Source organism: Orcinus orca, chromosome 10, assembly GCF_937001465.1.
Source record: "Orcinus orca chromosome 10, mOrcOrc1.1, whole genome shotgun sequence".
Classification (NCBI taxonomy): Eukaryota; Metazoa; Chordata; class Mammalia; order Artiodactyla; family Delphinidae; genus Orcinus; species Orcinus orca.
In genome coordinates, this window is record NC_064568.1 from 101,050,055 (window position 1) to 101,073,506 (window position 23,452).

General features: G+C 47.9%; 1 protein-coding gene across 14 annotated transcripts in view; it reads right to left on the bottom strand.

Annotated features, from left to right (window-relative positions):
* The window catches only part of RREB1 (ras responsive element binding protein 1), a 180,139-nt gene that overhangs the window by 129,005 nt on the left and 27,682 nt on the right, over positions 1 to 23,452 (bottom strand). For 5 of the 14 annotated variants that reach the window (XM_049693770.1, XM_049693769.1, XM_049693772.1 and 2 more), the window contains exon 1: positions 8,790 to 9,028. The exons of 2 other annotated variants lie outside the window; for them this stretch is intronic. The gene's annotated coding sequence lies outside the window, so the exon portion shown is untranslated. 7 more of the 14 variants (XM_049693764.1, XM_033408061.2, XM_049693765.1 and 4 more) reach the window with 6 other exon arrangements.

The following is a 23,452-nucleotide window of genomic DNA, read 5'->3' on the forward strand; positions in this document are numbered from 1 at the left end:
TTTAGTGCAATCAGGCATTAACAACTTTTTTTTCTCCTCTTTAATTCTGAGTAAATTAAGCTGAGCAAACTTTTATTTTAAAATTTCTGTAATTCAAAATGCTTTCCCACCAGTGTGCACTTAGCACCCAATTTCTGCAGGATGGGTCTGTTGGAAAACGATAGTTTACTTCTGTTTCCTTCTCTTAATTTGTACTGATACTTAGGACTTAGCTTCCAAATTATATGTGCCCTTCTCCAAAAATAACCTGCGCCTCTTCAGAAAAACTCTGGGTTTTTTATATTCGAAATGGATCCAACAATAATTATTGAATGAGCATCAACTACACAACCCTTGAGCTAGGTACAAAAGATGGAAAAATATGATTTGAAGTTGCTGCCTATTCTCCAGGTGGGGAAAACATGCCAACGGGTAAATTACAACAGACAGACCCGGCCAGATGGGGTAAGGGTTATTCTGGATGGAGGACCTGATTCTCCCTGCAAGAGGCGGTATTTGAGATGGGTCTTGAAAGAAGAGTTGAGAAATGTTGTGTGCAAGGAGAAGGGGATGGGGACAAAACAGAATGAACACTCCACGGAAAAGCAGAAGCAGGACGAACTCCTCCAGTGTGGCAGTGGCCTGCAGGGAGAGTGAGAAGGGCTAAAACTAGGAAGACAGTCTGGGAGCTGCCGGTGGAGGTCCTCGTGTGCCAAGTTGAGGAGTTTGGATTTCTTCCTGCGGACAACAGGGGGCCATGAGATGTTTTTCAGCAGCAGGCAAACCCCATGTGCAGCTATAGTGTTCAAGCCGAGTGGAGGGCAGACTGGAGGAGGGAGACAAAGGGGGCAGGAAATTGACTTGGGAGGCGCTTGTGACACGATGAGGGCCTAGGTCAGGACAGTGGGGCAGGCAACACCAGAGTCAGACTGGACCAGGGTTTCGAGGAGGGTCTGGTGACTGCTGGCAGCTGAGAGAGAGACCAGAGTCAGGGACTGGCCTGGGAGGCTGGGTGGATGGTGAGTTTCAGCTCACCTTCTAGAAGTGGGGGAGAGACTTTTCTTCCTGCAACTTCCCTCCAACGCACCTGCAGGGGATCCCCAGCCTGGCAAAAGTTGTAAATGGAGAGGGGGAGCAGGGACCACCCGGTTTACAGGTTGGAGGAGAGGGCGGCAAAGCACCGGAAGCACAGCTCTTACTACACCAGGCGTGGGCTGGCGAAGCCAGCTTCCAAGCAGGTCACTGACACCATCAGCCCGGAGGGACGTGAACGGGACCCTGACAGTCTGTCCTCGGGTTAGGATGCAAAGAAAGCTGCCTGTAAGCGTTAAACATTTCTCTTAGGTAAGTGGGAGCCCAGACCGTTCTGGAATCATCCCCCTCTCTTCCTGCCTTTTCTTCTTGCTCCCCTCCTGCCTGTAAGATGGGGGGTGGGGTGGACCAGGACAAGGGTCAGGCAAGTGGCACCTGTGGCTAAAAGATGGCTCCTGCCACTGTCCTAGACATGTCTGGCCCGAGGAAATGCAGTTTAATGTTTGTATACCACATTTTACTTTTCTTTCAGTCAACCACCTTTCCGTGTATCTGAGGTCCGCAAGTCCCCAAAACATAAAATCACCACCATCTCTTCCCTTGATCCCTCCCCAACCTTCCCTGGTAAAGCAGCAGCCTGCCAGCCACCTGCTCAAGGGGAGATACACGGACAGAAGACCGGGCTCCCACCACTGCCCTATAAAAAGGGTGGAGAGGGCTTCCCTGGTGGCGCTGTGGTTAAGAATCCACCAGGCAATGCAGGGGACACGGGTTCGAGCCCTGGGCCAGGAAGATCCCACATGCTGCAGAGCAACGAAGCCCGTGCGCCACAACTACTGAGCCTGCGCTCTACAGCCCACGAGCCGCAACTACTGAGCCCACACACCTAGAGCCCGTGCTCCACAACAAGAGATGCCACCGCAGTGAGAAGCCTGCGCTCCGCAACGAAGAGTAGTGCGGCAACAAAGACCCAACGCAGCCAAATAATTAATTAATTAAAAAAAAAAAGGTAGAGATTTATATAAGAATTTTGCAAAAACTTAAGAAAACAAAATAAGGGAGACTCCAAGGGCAAAAAACATTAACTGTCAAGCAAGTAAGGGCTAATTCAAACACTGAGCAAAAAAATGGGGGGGGGGTATGGGGGTACCCTCCACATAACTTCAAACACGAGAGAGAAGTGGCAGATGGCAGCGCCGGAGCTAGTTACCTAAATAAGTGAAGAAGTACCACCTACCAGAGCAGCTCCCCAGCGCCAACGTATCTGGTTTGTTTTAGAAGCAGACGAGTTCTGGAACTTTTATTTACTACAGGGTTTTTAAATATATGTAACGCCACTTAAATGTTTTCCCCAACCCCCAATCTTCTGTGAAACCTTGAACTTGCCAACCACAGCACCTCACAGGCCTGTAAGGAGAGCTTACTCGCTCTACGAAATTCCAGGTCCCCAAATATGCCACGTGCAGTACAGTGAGAACGCCAGGCTGCCTGCACACGTGACACAGGCCTTGACTCCTGTACCTTTAAAGCAGGCTTTCTTACCCTCCACCTACTGACATTTGGGACTGGATAATCCTTTAGCTGTGGGGCCTTCAGGTGCATTGTGGGATGGGCAGCAGCACTCCTGGCCTCGACCCACTAAAGGCCAGTCGCACCCCTCCCCCCCCCCCCAGCAAGGCAATCAAAAGCGTCTCCAGACTTTGCCAGATGCCCCCGGGGCGGGGAACCACCAAGCTGAGAACTACTGCTTTAAAGGGGGCATCCAAAGCTTACCACCTGCCTTTCCCTTAAAATCCATCCCTAAGCGAACTCCTTGAAGGAGAACTTGCTAGCCTGTTTGTCTCTAGGTGCTCGAAGCAAACATAAACTCTGCCTGAGTACTGGAGCTGTGCACAGTTCTGGAAAGGAAATCCAGAGTGGATACCCACAAGGCTTCCTGAGCTTAAAATACACCACTTTCTTCCATATATAGATTTTGACTTTCTGGAACATTTATTTTATCCTTACAATGATCCCACGAGGTAGAAAACCTACTGAAAAGAATGCCTATAATCACGTTCATCAAGAGAAGTGCTGGCAAAGGCTAAAAAGTTTCTTTTCCAATTGCCTTACATCTTCAAATTCAACCACAGCATTATTGTGAAAGGATCTGGTCTCATGTAAAAAGCACACACACAGATAAACAGGCCCTGTATATTTAATGCTCTGTCTTCGGAGGCCAAGCTGACTTGGAAAAGCAGGTGTTGTTTGGACTGAGGCTGGGGCTGGGTGTTCTGGGTCCTGGGCCTGATTTATTACTAGCCACCGGGTGGAAGTTGGCACAGCTGGAAAATGGGTTAATACACCCACCCAGCCCTCACCATGCTGCTCTGAGGATCAAATTCGAATCTTTGTTCAAGGCCTTCACAAAAGCAGGGTGCAGTTAACTTTGTCCAGAGTCTGCCCCAACGAGAAATGAAATTTCACAAGTAGTGAAACCACTAAAAGCCTCCGACATTCTTAAAGCCATCTTACCCCGCAGTCTCTGAAAGAGGGGGTAGAGAGCTGAGATACCAAGCTAGCCAGGGGAAAAGCAAATAGAGCCATTTAAAAGCTTTATCTAATTACCCCCACTGAGACTTTTTCTCTGCAGTCTGGCTGGCTGACAAAGAATGTGGTGGGGCTTTTGACTGGGCTTTCTCCACCCTATCGGGACCACCCGCCCTCCCCGAGTCTGAAAGGCCCGCAGGAGTAGCCGTACCCAGACGCAGGGGCTTTACAGAGGCTTTCAAGTTCTGTTAGCACGGCTTGCTTGCACCACACTGAACAAACAGTCTCCACCCTCTCCCACTTCTTTTGTCTAAAGCACCTATTCACTGGCAGCCACCTTTATTGATGGGCAGACTGGCTCACCTGTGCCCGAAGTACCATCAGAAACAAGATGCACCAGTAGCTGGAAGGGAGAGCTCCCTGCGCCCTCCTCCCAGGCTCCCCACCCCCACCACCCCCATCTCCACCAACCAACGCCAGCTACACTCGGACAGGGACACCCAGGGAAGGTGACGAGGGAAACAGAGACCAGCACAGTGGTGACCCTGTCCCAGAGGACAACTAACAGAAAAGGAAAACGTCTGTCACCCTCGCGCCCCATCTTCCTCACTCTCCCACCTCGGTCATCATGAAAACAACGCAGATGGTTTTCCTCTCTGTATTCTGCCTTCCATGGGAGCAGGGGAAATTAAAAATAAGTGATGCATTTCAGAAAGCACATCGTATGCCTGCCTCTGCGTTTCAGATGGTACACCTTTTACCTCTGATTTATGGGGAGGCCCCCAAGGGCGTGGAAATCACAGGCTGACCCCTGCTTTTTGAAGACAGCCATAGCTATTTCTACTCCAAAACCACTTTCTAAGTTTAAAAGAGAGAAAACTCACTTACCCTGCCTCCTCCCCCCACACCCCAAAAAAACCCATCTAATTTCTTAATTATATTTGGCTATAAAAAACATTACTCAACTTGGCCTGTTCAGTAGGTCAGATGTACACAAGTAATCTTGAGGAAGGGAAACTTGTGAGTTACAGTGAGCTTGCCTTTCAACCAAGAGAGGATGGTTACTAACCATGGCTTCGGTTAGATTGCAACCCTTTGATCTCACTGAAAACCCCCAAGATCCTTAAAGTGTTGCTTTCGAACACTTGGTTCCAAAGATACTCTACACCTAATGTAATGATTTTCAAACAGGTATTAGGAAGTGTTCTGAAATGAACTGAGACGGGGAGGTGGAGTGAAAAGGAGGAGCCCCATAAAACTTAATCTAATCTCAGTAAAGGGGGAAGACCATTGTCCTGTGATCAGGAGACTGTATTGCCTTCGTTCTATTGATACTCTATTGCATTTCTATCTTTTGAATACAAACCTGTTTAATAAAGAGCAAAAGAAGACATCACCTCATGGATTAGGCAGGTTTTCCAAAACGAACTAAACAATCTGTTATTAATCAATGAAATAAGGTGATGTTACACACCATTTCCTTGGGAGGATTTAACCCGAACACACAGGTAGCAGGGAAGAAGTCCACCCAGACAAGCTGCCATCTGACACCAGAGTTGGTCAGAGAGCATGAACTTCAATTAAAACACACTTACAAAAGAGAGATGATTTAAATGTGATAACAAAAACAAAACAAAATTAACATCCTACCCTCCTAGGTCAAAGGACATGGAGAATTCAGAAATTAATTAAATCTAGTTAAATAATGTAAAACAGAGACGGACTCCCTTTCAAAAATGCTTTGGTTAATTTTAGCATCCTTCTGTTTCGCTGCTAAGCAACCCTTATCCTATGACCTTTTAAGCACCACCTACTTTTCAAAAGGATAATGAATAGAAACATCAAAAGGATTCACTTCTGACTACTTCTAGTGAGCACGTTTAATCAATTTCTGTAGGAGGAAAAATTTATATTAATTATGCCATATAAAACCCTAGACTGGTAGAATTTCTTCTTAGTTTCATTAACCAGGAAATTTCCTTCACTGAAGATAATAAATGATGTTAACAACTCAGCATAACACAGCGAGCAAAAACTTCCAAACTGATCTTAGCAAGTGGACCAGCACAGCAGTTCAAAATTGAGTAAAAATGCAAGCCACGTAATGGCAACTACGTAGGGCCCGGCATACAGCAGGGAACCAACCAATCAATAACTGTTGATGGCATGCCGACTAAACTAGGTAGGTTTATTTTCCTCCTTCTAAAATAAAAGACCCTTCCATCAAAAGGTCATTTGTTAGATGATGCAGATAGTTAGGAATGGATGCCCCACCTGTGCCAGCTGAGTCAGACCCATCTTCCCCATCACACAACAAACACTTGTCTGCCATAAAGGCTGAGGCTCTGAATTTCTGATGAGAAAAAAAGTGGTATCTAGAAAAACGCAGAGAATGATATGCCATAGAACGGTACACATCAGCAGCATTTCTTAAGAGTATCACATAACCAGCAAATCCTCTTTAAAAACAAAACATCCTAAAATGCAACCTGTTTAGCAGTATTTTTAAGAGTTATAAAACAGTGCAAGTTCATTAACAACCTAAAATGGACCACAAGGTAAACAAATAACCAAATCAAAGGGCTCTCCCTTTCTTTTGTAAAAGTGGGGGGGAGTGGGAAGGAAGGTGTTTTTTCACACATTTAAAACTTGATAAAAGCCATTCAAATGTTTAATTCATCAGTGTAACCAAAGCTCAAAACACATCAAAGCAAGCTCCACCAGCGGTACCCAGAAGCTCCCTCCAAAGGCTAGTGGCTCACCTTTACATAAATTGCTTGAAGAATAATTTGAACCCATTCCTTCAAAAGTTCTGTGTGACTCTTGAAGGAAGAACTAAACGTTTAAAAAAAGAAAGCGAGAGAAAAAAAGAAGTTTCAGCCAAGACTTCAGCCTCTAACTTAAGACTTCCGGGTTACATTATGTCTTAGACCCATACCTGCCTACTCAAAAAGGCACCAGACCTAGAGGATGCTTTTAAGGGCCATGGGAAGAAGAAGAAGAAAACAAAAACAAAAACAAAAACCCCAAAACAAAACAAAAACCATTCTTTTCTTTGCAGTTCCCTTTTCTCCACTTTCCACATCAATTAAATTTATTTCAGAATACACTCACGCGCATGCACACACCACTGCCTATCTAAAAGAAAACGACCTCAAAAATATGGGATGCACATGAACAACTCAGCCTTTGCACAAATCACCTCAAGCCTCCTCTTCGAGACAGAAATATCTCGCTATTTCCAGCATCCCTATCCAACGGGCAAACTTTATTTCCACTGGCTTTTAAACCTAAACGCTAAAACAAGCACGGGGTGAATTTTTCTTCTGGTGAAAACCATCGGACAGGTTTTTCAGCATATCCCAAAGTGATATTTTTTATTCACCTTCCTATCTCTCTCCACCACCACCACCCCCAAAAAAGAAGCCGAAAAAACTCCAAAGTGCCCCGAATGTGTCCTGCTGCTGGCTCTGAAGCCGTGTAGAATTTCGTAATGGAATGTGAACTGCTCGTCCGGATCTGGGCTCACGTTCTATCTTCTAACCAGTAAGGAGCGAGGGAGGGCAAATCTGCTGAGCAAGGAGAAATACTTTCCTGCTCTTTTATAACCCATCGCGGATGCACCGCGGACGCTGGACGCGAGCTGCACGCGGCGCCTGTCAACCCGCCCGCCGGTCCCCGCGCCCCTCCTCTGCCCGCCCCCCCCACCCCGCCGGAAAAGAAAAGTGACCCCACCGAGAAGTGGGCTCGGCCGCCGCGCCCCTCACTCACGCGCCTCCCGGGCCCCGCGGGCGGCGGGGAGCGAGTCCCCACATCCTCGACGCGACCCTCGGCCCCGTCCAGAAAACACGCCGCTTCCAGGGAGGGGGCTGGCGACTGGAAGGACCTCCCCTGCTCCTTAGCAACCAACCATTAAGGTCGCAGTTTCCTAAGAGACCGCGAGCGGGGAGGGGGCGCGGGGGACCGGGCCGAGGCGGGGGGCTGGCGGCTCACTGGGTCTTCAGCCCCTCGACGCCGGCCCCCCCACCCCAGCCCCTGCTCGGCTCTGCGGGCCGGGACGGGAGGAGACAGAGAAGACCCACAACTCGCAAAAAAATTGGTCCAGCGGGCAGCGGACAAAAGTTTCCGAGCGCGCTCCACAGCTGGGCGGCGAAGCGGGCCCCGGCGGCCAGCCCCGCCTCGGATGCTCCCGGCCTCCTTCCTGTGCTCGTGACGGCGCCGGGCGCCGAGGTTTCCCCCCCCCCGCCCCCGCGATGCAGGCTCCGCTCCACACCGATGGCTCCCACGAAAACACGTACACCGCCAACGGAAGGGCAAGGAAACAATACGCGCGGACGCGACCCCCCCTGCCCAGTCACCCGGGGGCGGTGGTCGGCGTGACCACCAGCCACGAGCCAAGAACGGCGAGGGCGCTGGGCTGCCCGTGGCCCCCTCCCGGCCGGCGCCGTTCGCCCGGGAGGATCAAAGTCCGCAGAGCAGGGCGCGGCGGATGCTCCCACCGCGCGGCCCCGGCGGGCACCCCCGAGCCAGCACCCCAGGCGGGCACCCCGAGCGGGCACCCCCGGATACCTTGCGGCGGCGGGCGGGCGCCGTCATCTCCGCGCTCCTCGGCCCGAGAGGGACTCGAAAGTATGTAGGAGAAAAGTTTCCCCTCCCACATGGGGGGGAGGATGTCGGGGGAGAGAGGGCGGAAGATGGAGAGCAGCGCTGGTAAGATGTTTCTGGCCGGCGGTGCGCGCACCATCCGAGTCCCGGCGGTGCTGGTTAAAAATAAATTCCGCGGCGGGTGCGGCGGCGCGGGTCGGGCCGGATTCCTGCGCTCGGACGGCTAATATGGATGCGCATCAGGTCCTGGCGGCGGGGCGCTGCAGCGGCCGCGGCGGCTCGCGCTGGGAGCTGGTTGGCAGAGCCGGCAGCTCGGGAAGGGGAAAAGGAGCGGAGGAAGGGGAGGAGGAGGAGGAGGGGGAGGGGGAGGGGGGAAGAGAGGAGGAGCGGCCCGGCGCGCAGCCGGAGGGGAGAGGGCTGCCCAGCTCATCCCAGGCCGGCCCCACCGCCCCGAGCGCACGTAGCGCGGCGTGGGGCGCTCGGGTCCTCGGCTCCGGGAAACGCTGAGTTTCAAAAGTACAACGCGCTCTGCAGACTTCACCCTCCCCATCCCCAAAAGTTCTTTAAAAGGTCGCTCCCGCTCAGCCCCAGACATCTCGCTGCCACCCAAGGACCGCGAGCCGGAACCTCGGGCGCGTACTTACGGCCGGGCAGGGCGCTTGGCTCCCAGGCATGATGCAGTGGGGACCGGTGGGCTTCGGGGAGAGAACGAGGAGAGATGCAAACTTGTTCCGGAAAAGGAATCAAAATGGCGTTTCTGGATGTGCAAAGTTCATCAACTCCGCAGTCACTTCCCCTCCTCCTCTTCTCCCACAGGGAGGGAGGTGGGCGAGGAGCAGGCGACCCCGGCGCCCCAGCCGTCGTCCCGGCCCCCGCCTCGGCCCCCCGCCCCGCTTCCTCGCCCGCACGCTCGGAGACTCGCTCTCCCCCTCTCACTCTGATAAGTAGACACATCACGTGTTGCTCCTGCGACTCTCCTGGGGACGTGTTACTGAGCGGCGGCGGCGGCGGCGCTCGGGCTGGGGGGGGGGGGACCGCGGTACCCGCTGGTCCCCACCGCAGCCCCCGGCCCGATTTTAGCGGGGTGACCGCAGTTTCCATCCCGGGATGGATGGAGGTGCAGTCCCCCACCCCACCCCCACCGCAGCCCCAGGTTTGCCCCGCGCCCTCCGCAGGCGCCCCGGGCCAGGGGAGGGCCGGGCAGCCCCGGGGGAAGGGTCCTGGCGGCCGCAGCTGAGCGCCGTCCGACCAGCACAGCGATCGCCGGCCGGCCACCCTCTTGGACCACCGCGCCCCCTCCCCTCCGGCCCCTCACTGCGGGCGACTCCCCGCCCCTGGCTTTCCATCACTTCGCTCAGTGGTTTGTTTCACTATTTTAACGGAGGACAGGGAAAGGCAGCGATGCCTGGGAAGCGCGAGAGGGGCGCCGCGGAGGCCGGGAGGGGGTGCCATGGGGGGCGGGGGTGCCTGGCCCGGCGCCGCCCCTCTTGCTCTCAGAGGCAGACGGGAGGGTGAACCCCACCCGTGCGGTTCCCTCTCCACGCGGTCCTCGCTCTGCATCCAGGTGGGACAAGCCGACGATGGGGCGGGAGATTAAGGAACTGGCGCTTCACCCCGCCCCCAACTTCGGGCTGTTTCTCTCCCAGGGCCGGTCCTTCTCGCTCTGGGGCTGCCGCCCCGGGAGCGTATTCTCCATCCAACAAATTCAACGCTGACTTGGCTTTTGTCACCTTCCCTTCCCCACACTCCACAGCTGATGCTGAAGCGGGGGCGGGGGCGGGGGGGGGGGCTGCGTTGCCCCCAAAGGGCCGCCACTGTGTCCCCACCCCACGATGGCACGGCTGATGCTGTGTCATCCACGTCGCCCTCCGAGGCATCAGGGAAGCCACATGCAATATCTCTTTCTCTCAGAGGGCTCCTGTTTCAACTCTGAAAAGCAGGGGCCCTCCTCCGAGCCGCGCTCCGTCTCCACGGCTCCAAACACCAGCTTCGCCCAGGCTGCGGCGGCCCAAGTTATCACCGAGCCCAGAGAAACCAGGCCTGGGCTTTGCTTCCTCCATAAGGCAGCTGACATGTTTCCAACTGTTAATACTTTTCCTACTGAGCTTCTGAAAGGGGCCTGTTGTCAGCCTTTTGGAAACATCTTCAGGCAGATAAGGGTGATTGTGGTTGCAGAAAACAAACACCACCCGCCCCCCAAATTCTAAAGATGGGGGGCCTCTTGTCTAGTTGCAGAGAATGCTACTGCAGAATCATGCGTTTGAGGCTTGTTTAGCAAGATGATGTTACACATACAGAAAGCTGGCCACTATATACTGGCTGTGACCTTTGACCCTCTTTCACGCCAACTCTTCTGAGTACCCTTGCACACCATACAAAGTTGTAAGCCCAATCACGGGCCTTTAATTTGAGGCCTTTAGTTGAACTCTGGTGTTCAGGACTGCAGACAGAAGTGTCTACTTAGGGATGGACTAAATGGATGGGTCCTGGCCAACACAGAACTCTCTAGAACCAAGCAAAAGCAGCTGGACCATTACCTATGACTTGAGATAATCAACCACCCAAGAGGGAACTGATTCAGCTGGCTGTTTCTCTGACGTCCAGAGTCATCAAAATTAAGTTTTCAGAACCTGTTATGTTTCCCAGGGTCTACTGTTTACTGAGGAAAACTCAACCCAGGGAAACGTTAGCAGTTGCATTTTTCTAAGCCTCCCCTCCACCCCAACCCCATGTCCCCATTCAGGGAGTTACCTTTCCTGGTCTCCCCACTGAGGAGTAGGTTTTGAGTAGGAACCACATCAAAGTTGGAATTTTGCTTGTAATTTAGCTTATTCTGTAAAAAATACATGCAAACCTGCAAAGCTACATGATTTTTCCTGACCTTGATAATGTCACCTAGGTCATACTGGCAATCTTTTAAGTTGAAAAAACAGTCTAAAAGTAACTTTTGAAAGTTGAATTCTAATGATACTGAGCTCTCTGTTCATCTTTTCTAGCTAATTCATAAACTTGGCAGTCAAACGAGCCATCCAAAGGTCTGTTTGTCCATATTACATATAAATATCATTGACCCAACAGATATTTATGGAACATCTAATAGGTAAAAAAGAGTCATGCTATTAAAACCATGATGAGTTGCCACTTCACACCCACTAGGATGGCTGTAATAAAAAAGACAGATAATAACAAGTGTCATCAGAGAAGTGGAGAGATGGAACTCTCGCACACTGCTGGTGAAAATGTAAAATGCTACAGCCACTTTAAAAAACAGCCTGACAGTTCCTCAAAATGTTAAGCATAGAGTTACCATCTGACCTAGCCACTCCACTCCTAGGTACATAACACAACACATGAAAACAGACATCCACACAAGAACTTGTACAAGAATGTTCATAGCAGCGTTATCCATAGCAGCTAAAAAGCAGAAACAACCCAAACAGCCATCAACTGATGAGTGGATAAACAAAATGTGGTACATCCGTACGTGGAATATTATTCAGCCATAAAAAAGGAAAGAAGTACATACTACAACACAGATCAATTTTGAAAACACACTAAATGAAATAAGCCAGACCCAAAAGGACAAATATTGTTCTGATTCTGTTTATATGAAATGTCCAGAATAGGCAAATCTTCGGAGACAGGAAGTAGATTAATAGTTACCCAGGGCTGAGGGTTTGGAGGGAAATAGGGATTGACTGCTAATTGTGTGACATTTCTTTGAGGGGTGATAGAAATGTTTTAAAATTGATTGTGGTAATGGTTGAACTCTGAATATACTAAAACCATTGAACTGTACGCTTTAAATGGGTGAATTGCATTCTTTGTAAGTTATACCTCAACAAAGCTGATATATATATATTTCATATATATATATGGAATTGTGAGATTTTATATATATATATATATATATATATAGGTTCTGTAGTGGAGAAGTGATACAAAAATGGATAATTTATAATCCATGCCTTAAAAGAGTTTACAGGCTAATCTCTGCATCCACAAGAAGTAATCATGAAATGCAAGCCAACATTTAATAAGAACCATTAAATAGGTACAAAATTCAGAGGTTCCAAGAAAAGAGAGCACTTCAAATAAGAGTCACTGGGGAAAATTTCACAGAAGAGAAGGCGACGGGGCTGAGCCATGGAGAATGGCTAGAAATTTCGTGTCTGGAGATGGGGATTAGAAATAGTAGATGCAAAGGCACAGCGGCGGCAAGTTATGAGCCCTGTTCAGAGACCAGTAAGGATTCCAGTGTGTTGGATGGTAACCCATACGGCAATAGCAGGTGATGAGAGTGAAAGTCAACAGGCCGAGGCTGTCCCACAGAGAACTCTGAACACCGTCCATGGAAAACCTCAGGGACCAGGGCCTGAACTAGGGTGGAGCAGGGAAGGGATAGAGAATAGCTGATTGGGAGCCGCTTCAGAGGAAGAACTGATAGAAAAGCAGCTGGTGGGCCGGGAATGGGGGGTGAAGAAGTGAGGGCCAAGATGATGCCTGGGCCCCAGCCAGATGGAGAGAACGAATGACTAATGAGAAAGTCAGAGGTAGGAGCCCATTGGAGGTGGAAGGGGACAAAGCAGGTGACATCGAGCTGGAAGTAGAAATAATGGGAACCATAGAGCTATGCCATGGAAGAGAATCGAGGAGAAAAAGGATGTGGATGTTGGAGAAGGCCCCTGGGATGAAGTGACACAGTCCGCTGAATCTCATGAGACGTGTAGGCGTCCCAACCCCACCCAAAGGAGGGCGCAGGGCGCTCCAGACAGAGGGAGCGGGAAGTAGCAAGCACGAGGGCAGAGAGGCGTAACACAAGGTCAGCTTCCAGAACTGCAAATACCTGACTCTGTGGCTGGACCAGAGGGAGGAAGGGACGCAGCCAGAGATGGAGCTGGAGAAATTGCCCGTGGGCCAGACGGCCGAGAGCTCCGGGCACACCGTGGAGCTGACCTGTGCTTTAACCGACGCCGAGCCCCTGAAAGGGCTTAAGGAAGAGGTAGACAGAGCCTCCCTCGTGGGACCATGGAGAAGGGTCTGGGAGACCTGGGATCGGAAGGTTAGTTAGGAATTAATAGAAGAGCCCACCTAAGAAATAATAAGGACCCTGTCAGCCGCTGGCTATAGAGGTGGAGAAGAATGGATTGGTTTGAGACAGAATTAGGACACAGATGCAATAGGATTTGACCAATTTGATATGGGAGAGAGGAAAAAAAAAATCCCTCTGGAGCACTGACCACGGGGTGTGGCATCAAAAGAAGGGAAACCAGGCTTCCCTGGTGGCACAGTGGTTGAGAGTCTGCCTGCCGATGCAGGGCACACGGGTTCGTGCCCCGGTCCGGGAGGATCCCACATGCCGCGGAGCGGCTGGGCCCGTGAGCCATGGCCGCTGAGCCTGCGCGTCCGGAGCCTGTGCTCCGCAACGGGAGAGGCCACAACAGTGAGAGGCCCACATACGGCAAAAAAAAAAAAAAAAAGGGAAACCACTCCAGCATCGGCAGAATGACACATGACAAAGCAGGGGTTAAAGTAAAAAGAGGGGGACAGACAGAGGGACTAGAGGTGGGAGGTGGTAAAGAAGATGGTATCCCCTGGGCTTGGTCCCAACTGCTTTGGAGCAAGAAGAAGAGACTTGAAAAAGACAGCTTCCCCAGTCTTGGTTTGGGACCCGGGTTGGGGGGTGGGTCCATGCATCATGGCGGGGTGGGGGGAGTAGGGGGTGGTGTGTGGAAGACGAGAGGAGGCTGGACCCAGGAAAAAGGCCTGGAGAGACATCTGGGGGCCAGAGAGGATGGGAAGTAAAAGGCTAGAGGCTAACCCCAGGGAAATGCCTGCCATGAGGTGGATGCAGAGGAGGGGTGACAAGTGCTCTCGGGGTCTCTTTCCTCTAAAGGAGCAGAACAGCTGGGGCGGGGAGTGCTGCCTTAAAAAAAATTTTAAAAAAGGTTGTCAATGGTGTTAAATCACAGAGACGTCAAAGCAAGTAGCTGAAAAGGGGGTGAGATCTGAGAAAGTAAATTGATTTGAGAGAGGAAGGCAATGGCCAGAAAGCGAGGGTTAAGGAGTGATGGCAGGAGAGGAAGTGAATGAAGGCCTGAAGGCTGAGAAGTTAGGTGACAGAAGGAGGGGCGAGAAGGGAAAGTAACGACAGCAACGTAGTAGGCAACTAATATGTACTGAACACCTACTATGTGCCAGGCGCTGCTCTGAGGGCCCCCTGCGAATCATCTTGCTTAACTCCCCTCCAACCTGGCAGGTGCCTTATCACCCCCATCCTACAACTGATGAAACTGAGGAGTCCCAAGGTCCCCAGGCCGAGATGGCTGGGACCTGGCAGAGCTGAGCTAAACCCTGGGACCCACTCTTTCCTTGCTGTCATCACCCCTCCTGCTGTCAATCGAGAATTAAATAGTTTGCTAACAAAAAATGCCTACTTGATTGTCTTGACTAATCTGAATAAAAAACACTCTCGATGGAGTTTGGCAGAAGGGCCAGTATTGTCTGTGCCGTCTTCACAAGGATTTAATTGGAAAGATAAGCAAATGACCAGCTTTCAGTATTGCTAATTTGGTTTATAACCATCCCTCCCGCACATAAACCTCGGGTACAAACCCCTTTCTGTTCTCCATAGACATTTATGTCAACAGGAAAGGAATGGAGATCCAGAGAGAGAGAGAGAGAATACAGATCTGTGAAACAGAACACAGCTTTTGAAGGAAGGTGTGTATGCGTGTGTGTGTCTGCCTGCCTGTCTGTCTGTCTGTCTATGGCAGAGGAGATCAGCCTTGGGGAAAAAAGAGGGATAATTAATATTCTGTGACAGGAGGGAAGGGGAAAAGATGGTAGAAACTTAACTACTACATCAGGTTGTGGGAGTTACCATGCGATGGCTTTGACTACGGACAGCAGCAGGGCCGCAGAGCAAGGGCGGGGGCTAAGGCTTGAAGCAAGAAGTCAGGAACTGGTGGTAGAAAAGTTCAGCTCTGCGTTAGCTTCAATGCCGCAGAGCCACGGAGGGGACAAAACATATGGTAGGGATTACTGACAGCGGGAAGCTGAAATGAGTAAAATCCATCACAAGGGGGATGACACCAGAGAGGGCCTGAGGCTGTGAGAATGGGGAGTGGCCAAGGGCCCTGAGGCAGAAAGGCAGCTTCAGTGACCAGGAGGGTGAGGCAAGGGGTGAGAGGAAGAAGGGGGTCTGAGGGTGGGAGACGGGGATGGAGACCTCGGGGGAGACAGAGAAGCAGAAGACTCTTGTGAGCTGGAGGGAAATCCTACTCGTGGGGCTGAGGAAACGATGCAGGAAGGACAGGACACGAGTCCTTGACAAAGAGGGTCCTCCACTCATGGAGGGACTGAGACTGAGGGCAGGCAGGAGACGGAGAGGAAAAATGTGAAGTCGGTCACTTTGGCTCTCCTGTGAGAGGCTCTGCAGGTGGCGGGGATGCAGATGAGAAGAGGCGGGCGTTGACAGGTGACACCCACATCAGAGGAGGCAGCACGGGCTAAGCCGTGTCCCCCCAGATGCGTACGCTGAAGTCCTAGCCCCCAGTCCCTCAGAGTGTAACTGTAGGTGGAGGTATGGCCTTTACAGAGGTCATTAGGTGAAATGAAGTAATTGGGGTGGTCCCTAATCCAGTAGGACTGGTGTCCTTCTAAGAAGAGGAGATCAAGACACACACACACACACACACACACACACACAGAAGGACGACCCGGTGAGGACACAGGGAGAAGGTGGCATCTTCCAGCCCAGGAGAGAGGCCTCAGAAGGCACCAACCCCACCAGCACCTCGATCTCGGCCCTCCGGCCTCCTCAACTGTGAGAAAATACGTTGCTGCGGTTCCAGCCCCCCAGCCTGTGTGGCTGAGTTACAGCAGCCCGAGCTGACTGATACAAGAAGGAGGGACCCAAAGACGACGGGGGGCCTGGCGTGGAAGGAGAGCGGAACACACTCCAGAGACTCCGCGGCCTCCCAGTCAACTGGGAGAACCAGTCTTCTCGAGGAAAGGCTTTGGGAGGAAGTGACATATCTAAGGACAAACGAAGTTTCCATCGGGGGGCAGAAGTAGGGAATGTGCTGTGGAGAAGCCCGGGAATTCGAGTTTCTTAGGACAAGGGGTGCACAGTCTCAATGGATGGGGCGGCTTGAAAGTCGGGGCCTGTCTTGGCTAATGATTCCTCCATCCCAGCCCTCAGCCCAGGGCCTGGCACAGCGCAGGTTCTCGATGAACACGTTTGCACAGTATGCAGAGGTGGAATAGACGTGAAGGAGGGGTGGAAATGGGCTGGAAAGAGTGGGGAACATAGGGGAAATTCCAACTGTGGGAGGAAGGTCTGCCTAGGATGGGCAAGGCGAGCAGAAGGCTTGAGAGGCAGTGGTGAGATGTCATTTCAAACGTCCAAATCCCCTTAGTAACGTAGCCAATTAGATGCTTCCTCTCAGACAAGCCGTGCAGCATCACAGGGATGGGCTGCCTTCATACAACCTCTGCTACCCTCAATACATTATGACTTTAGCTACCCAGATACCTCGGGGAATGCATTATTTCTGGTGTTTTTCCTTTTAAAGGTTACAAATTTGGAGCAGATCGTTTTCTAAAATGTATTATGAACTGCCTCACTTTTTCTCCCTTTTCTGAAAAGTCAGAAAGTTAATATCTGCACAAAATGCTATTATAAACTTCAGATATTTTATTGGATTGTCCAATAAAGATAACTTTTTATAAGCAAGATTTATACTAGACCACAAGATGGTCGCATCTTCAAGAAACTGTTCATCTGAATAGGCAGGTACTAGCTATTTGCTAGCGTCCCCTAGGCCTCCGCAGTAGATCCCAGTTGGAGTTTTTCGTCTGCTTTTAGCTATTTTTCCTCCCTCACTGTCTGGCTGTGTCTTGTCACTTCTTTCTGACCTCAGTATGCCTGCCAGTAGCAACCTCCTCTTCCCTTTCTAACGGACGGTTTCTCATTTATGTGGTTAGGAAACTGGATAACCAAGATTGCGAGAAATGTGTCAAAAGTAAGTGTAAGGGGCTTCCCTGGTGGCGCAGTGGTTGAGAGTCCGCCTGCCGATGCAGGGGATGCGGGTTCGTGCCCCGGTCCGGGAGGATCCCACATGCCGCGGAGCGGCTGGGCCGGTGAGCCATGGCCGCTGAGCCTGCGCGTCCGGAGCCTGTGCTCCGCAACGGGAGAGGCCACAGCGGTGAGAGGCCCGCGTACCGCAAAAAAAAAAAAAGTAAGTGTAAGGACCAGCATCTCCTTTTGTTGCCCAGAAGCCAAATGTTGCTGATGTCCTGATTCCCAGTTGGGCTTTAGATTGACGCATGGTTATCGTACTTCTCAACTATTAAAGTTGTTTCAAAGATATCAGAATATCAGGGAAAGTTAAATAACTCTTCTAAGTCAACCTTTCCTCCATGATGTAAGTTTATTGCTTATGGAATTTTTTTTTTTTTTTTTTTTGTGGTACGCGGGCCTCTCACTGCTGTGGCCTCTCCCGTTGCGGAGCACAGGCTCCGGACGCGCAGGCTCAGCGGCCATGGCTCACGGGCCCAGCCGCTCCGCGGCACGTGGGATCTTCCCGGACCGGGGCACGAACCCGTGTCCCCCTCATCGGCAGGCAGACTCTCAACCACTGCGCCACCAGGGAAGCCCTGCTTATGGAATTTTTAAATGATTTAACCTCACCCCTCCACAGAAAGGGCCGGTCATCCCTCCTGCCTTCAGACAACGTGGCAGGCATTAGGGAAAAAAACCGCTCTATTCTCACAGGATGCAGATTCTTTCTTTCCCTAAAAGATGTACTCGGAGTTCAACATTTGTTTCTTTGTCGGATAGCGCTCTTTTGTCACGTACCAGAGTACAAATAAATGAAATAAATACTTCCTCAATAAGTAGTAAGTATCTGTACCTTTGTGGGTTCAATTGAGGGTGGACAGGAGCAAAGTAAAATTTCTGCAGTTTCAGTTAAGTCCACCCCCAAACGGTAGTCGTCAGTCGAGCTTACTGACAGTGCAGTAGTATTTCCAATAACTCTGGCCACTGGTCCTCCTGCTAACAGACTAAGTCCATATGTTCCCAGGCCAAAGGATCAGAACAGAGTTTTCAACCGTAAAAAGTGCTAAGGAGCTGCAGTAAATCACACAACTAGATAGCCATGAAAGAGGCTGACAATTGCAAACACTGAAAACAATGTGTCTATCCTAATAGACAGAAGACTCTCTTTCTTTCCCTCAGGAAGAAATAAAGTCATATCTAGTGCTTGGGTGTCATTCCACAGTGACTAGGGTGTGGGGATGATTCTGCCCACTGCCTCTAACTCCTACAAGGCAATGGACTTAGCAATTTCAGGCACTTTTTCATATGCTCACCTCAGCTACGTAACGGAGTCCATGCTCAAAAAATAAGCTATTTCAGAGTGTGTGGGCTGACTACGTTACTTCTTCACGTTACTAAAGAAATCTGACATGCATTACTCATTCATTCAACCAGCGACTGGTTGCACTGATGATGTATGTTCCAGGCTCTGAGTACAATAAAGCACACAGGTTCCCTGCCCCAGTGGGTCTTACAGGCTAAAGGGTGGTTATGTTTTAATGTCCCTATCTTTAACGTCTCTATCAGAGCCAAGGATCTGAAGCAACCATCCACAGAATGTGACAGACGATATAGGTAATTCAAATTTTAAAATGTGAGCTCTCTCCACATCAGATCCGCTCCTCTTCCCCACGATTTATCTTTACACTATAGTTGTATGAGTTCTTCATGTTTCCTGTGCCTTACAGCTAATTCCATTGTGTATCAGAGCATGTTTTATTCCTCAACTGAAACCAAAGTTTCAGGCTTCAACTACTTTCTTTTTTCTGCAATTTCTCAGAAATTGGACTTTACAAAGCAAAACAAGGACTGCAAATATACTTGGAAGTGGCCCATTACAGTGTAAGGAGCATGGACTGGGCTGTGAGACAGCCCTGGGTACCATCCCGGCACCGTCACTGACCAGCTGTCACTAGTACAGTTGTCTAACTCTGGAGAACTTCAGTTCCTTCAACTTTAAAACGGATGTAACAATGAGGATCGAAAGAGATGATATGCATGAAGCATTCAAAAAGGCATCTGGCCGGGCTTCCCTGGTGGTGCAGTGGTTGGGAGTCCGCCTGCCGATGCAGGGGACACGGGTTCGTGCCCCGGTCCGGGAGGATCCCACATGCCGCGGAGCGGCTGGGCCCATGAGCCATGGCCGCTGAGCCTGCGTGTCCGGAGCCTGTGCTCCGCAGCGGGAGAGGCCACAGCAGTGAGAGGCCCGCGTACAGCAAAAAAACAAAGAAACAAACAAAAAACCCAAAAAGGCATCTGGCCCATGTTATGTATGCAGTAAACTGTGGCTCTTATTGTATATTTTAAAATTTTGATGCTTAATATTTACATGCTGCAGCAAACACGTACATCTTAATCCAATAAAACTGTTAAGGTTACATCAAGTTCCCTATGTAATCTTTTATTAAAAAAAAAACCAGAATAGTCCACATCAAGTTCATTATTTCTTGACTGCTACATGATAATCACCCACTTATCAATATGAGTATGTTTATATAGCTGGATTTACATATGTGAGCACGTATGTACATAAAAGTACTTATAAAGCTGTTTAGTGTTACTGAAATTATATTATGATGACAACAGATAAGACAAAATTGTTATAACCGAAATACTGAGTTAGAAACTTTCTGCAGTCATTAAAACAATGGCTTATTTTATAGAAACAGATAGACCTGAGTGATGTGACTCTCTGATTGGTTAAGTTGGTCCTATTATTTCAGATTAATTTGGGATAAGAGCTGATTTTCCCATGATTCCTTCAGTAGAGAACCCAAGGCACAGAGAGAGTACATAATATGCCCGACTTAAACAGCTAGTGGGTGGAGCAAGGTTTGGAATCCAAGTCCTCTGAGTCTATAGCCCAAGTTCTTTCTATTGCACTCTGTAGGATGACAGGAAAATTTATGTCCTGATCAGGCTGTAAGTCTAGAGTTGCACAGAGAAACAAACTTTCAGTTTTGGGGAAAAAAAAAAAATAGGAGGGAGATGAGATAAGTACATGTAGATATTAAGCATGCAATACAGCTAGAATATACATAATGTACGTATGTTCCATCCTATGCCATAGTGCCAATGCAATGCTAGACCGGTCAATGGAATCAAACAGGAAACCTAGAAGTATTTGCTGTATGATAAAGGTGGTACTTCAAATCAGCAAGGGGAAAAGGATAGATGAGTCAACAGAACTGGAACAACTGAAAGGGAAAAAAATTCACACCAAATACCAACTTCACACTAACTTTACACCAAAGGCTAAAACCTATTCCAAATAGATTGAAGAATTGAATGTAAAATGGAAAAGGATAGAAGAATCAGAAGAAAAATATGTAAATATTTACCTGGTCTCTGGCCGGGGTGGGGGTGGGGTGGGGGCAGGTTTGAAGGGTTTTTAGGGCAAAGGAAGAAACCATAAAGGAAAAGATGCACATTCCATTTGCCTAACAATTTTAGATTTAAATACATTAAAAAAAAATCTACAGGCTAAATTGAAAGGGAAATGACAAACTAGGAGAAAAGCATATTTACAGGCAGAGTTGGTAAGGAGCCTCAGTATAACAGTATAACAAAAGCTACACTTTAGTAGGTGTATAAGATGTGTTAGCTTTGCACACAATATCTCATCATAATCCTATAAGGGAGATACAGTTAGTTCCACTTTTAAAATAGAGAAGTGGAGACAGTGAGTGGCTAAGAAGTAACACAGCCCGGGTCTCAGAGCTAATAAGCATCAGAACAGAGACATGAATGTAGACCTCTTTCTGAGTTTCATGCTTTTCCTCTTAATTTGTATGCTCTACCGACTCTTACAAGTCAATACAAAAAGAGCATCTCAACTGCAAAATGGACAAAGGATATGAAAAAGCAATTCACAAAAGCAAACGTATAAATACTTAATAAACACATTTTAATGTCCAGCATCTGTAGTAATGAAAGAAATGCAAATCAAAGATTGCAGTTAAGATTTTTTTCCCCTATCATATTGGCAAAAAATATTTTAAAATTTCAACATCTAATTTGGGCAAAGCTGAGGAAAACAGATATACACTGTTGTGGCAATGATAGTGTTTCAATTATCTTGAACAGAAATTTGAAAATTTACATCCTTGAAAATGTGTACTTCTTTCAGCCAGCCAATCCACTTCCAATTAAAAAAAAAAAGAATTCTAGAAGCTTTTCTAAAGAGATATATACAAAGATATTTGTATAAAGGTGGTTGTTATTAGATCACTTGCCATCATGAAAAACTGGAAACAAGCTAAATGTCTACTAATAGGGCTTTAGTACATAAATGGTAAAATAGTCATATGATAGAATAACAGGCTACCATTAGCAATCATGAAGTGTAAGTTTACTTAAGGTTGGAAAATGTTCAAAATACAGTAAGTGAAAAAATTATAAAGCGGTATGTGTTATTTTTAAGTTTTGTTTTTGTGGTTGTCCACATTTTTCAAATTTTCCAGAATGAATATATATTACTTTTACATCAGGAAAACAATTATTACTAAAACACCAATAAACCTGAACCAGAAGAATACCTAGTTTAAGATTACAAAGTTTAAATATGATTTCTACTTAAAACTTGTTATGTTCCAAGTTTTGGTATACATGGGAATTCAAAGTAGGAATCAAAGATTAAAAGGTTCCTGTGGAACCCCAACCAGATATAAAAGCAAGGTACAGATTTCTATATATGAAGAAACTGGTGGTTAGGCCACTAAAGGGTAGATGCCCTCCCCGACCCCACCCCATCCCCAAGAAGGTTAACTGCTCTTCAGTATTCAAATCCATAAGAGGACTCATAAATACCTCATACAGAGACAGGTATTTTTACAGGAAATGATAACCTGTATGTTCAAGATAGGACTGACCCTTAATTTCTATCTTTCCTCTTAGGTAATATTAATATTGTAATTTGTAAATAAAGTTGTTCAAATTGTATGAATCTTCCAAGATAACCAATATATATATATATATTTTTTTTTTTTAAATATTTTCTTGGCTGCGCCATGCAACATGTGGGATCTTAGTTCCCCGACCAGGGATCAAAACTGTGCCCCTTGCATTGGAAGCGTGGAGGCTTAACCACTGGACACCATGGTGGTCCCCAAGATAACTGATTTTTAACTTAAAAACACTTAAACAGTAAGAACTGAAATATACTTCTCCAACATATAAAGAGTACCCATTTCAAACCACAGCCAACTAATATATTTCACAGGGAAATTATATTTCATAATGAGAAGCTAGAGGAACTTCTTTAAAAATAAGAACAAAAATCTCCAGGACAGAAAAAAAATTATTTAGTATTGTTTAGCAAGTTTTTCTGGCCAATGCAATAAGACATGAAACAGATTAAGAGATTTAAATACTGGAAAGAAAAAGTTCACATTATCATTAATTGTAGATATCACTGTGTAAATAGAAAACCCAAAGAAATAAATGGAAAACTATATTCAAGAGAAATCTAATCAAAGTAGCTATCATTATTGAAATCCTATATGATCAACACTGCAGTGCTATATTGAAGAGTCAAGCATCTAGTAAGTAGTAGAGCTGGGATTCAAACCAAGTCTGATCCATTCCAAACACTCCAACGACTGTGTTCTCTTCAATATGTTATTGTTTGGCTCTGTAAGTGAATAGCTATAACATATGCAAGTACACACACACACACACACACACACACGCTTCCTATGTGAAAGCAATAACCATCAAAAAGTACAATTAAAAGAAAAAGTACAATTAAAAAAACCCCATTCACAAATCAACAAAGTTTGTGTGTAATCAATAAAAGCAAAAATAAAAAACCCACCTAGACACAGATATAACAAAAAGTAAAGAGAGATGAAGCAAGATTTAGATAGGAAGGCTAAAATTTTATTTTTAAAATGTATATTCTAAATTAATTTATATGTTAACTGCAATTCTGATCAAAACCCCAACTGGATAGAACATTTTATACAAAGAAACATAACAAAACAGTTCCCATGTGAGCCTAAAAGAAACAAACTGATGAGAATAGTAAAGAAAATTTTGCTATACAACTACAGGAAGAAGGCGTATTAGATATTTAAACAATTATCAGTCTATAATTAAAGCATGGGGACTGTGCAAGAAAAAAGTAATTAACAGAACAGAGTAGATAAACTAGGAATAGATCTGTCTGATACACTTATTAAAAGTCAGTTTATGATACAG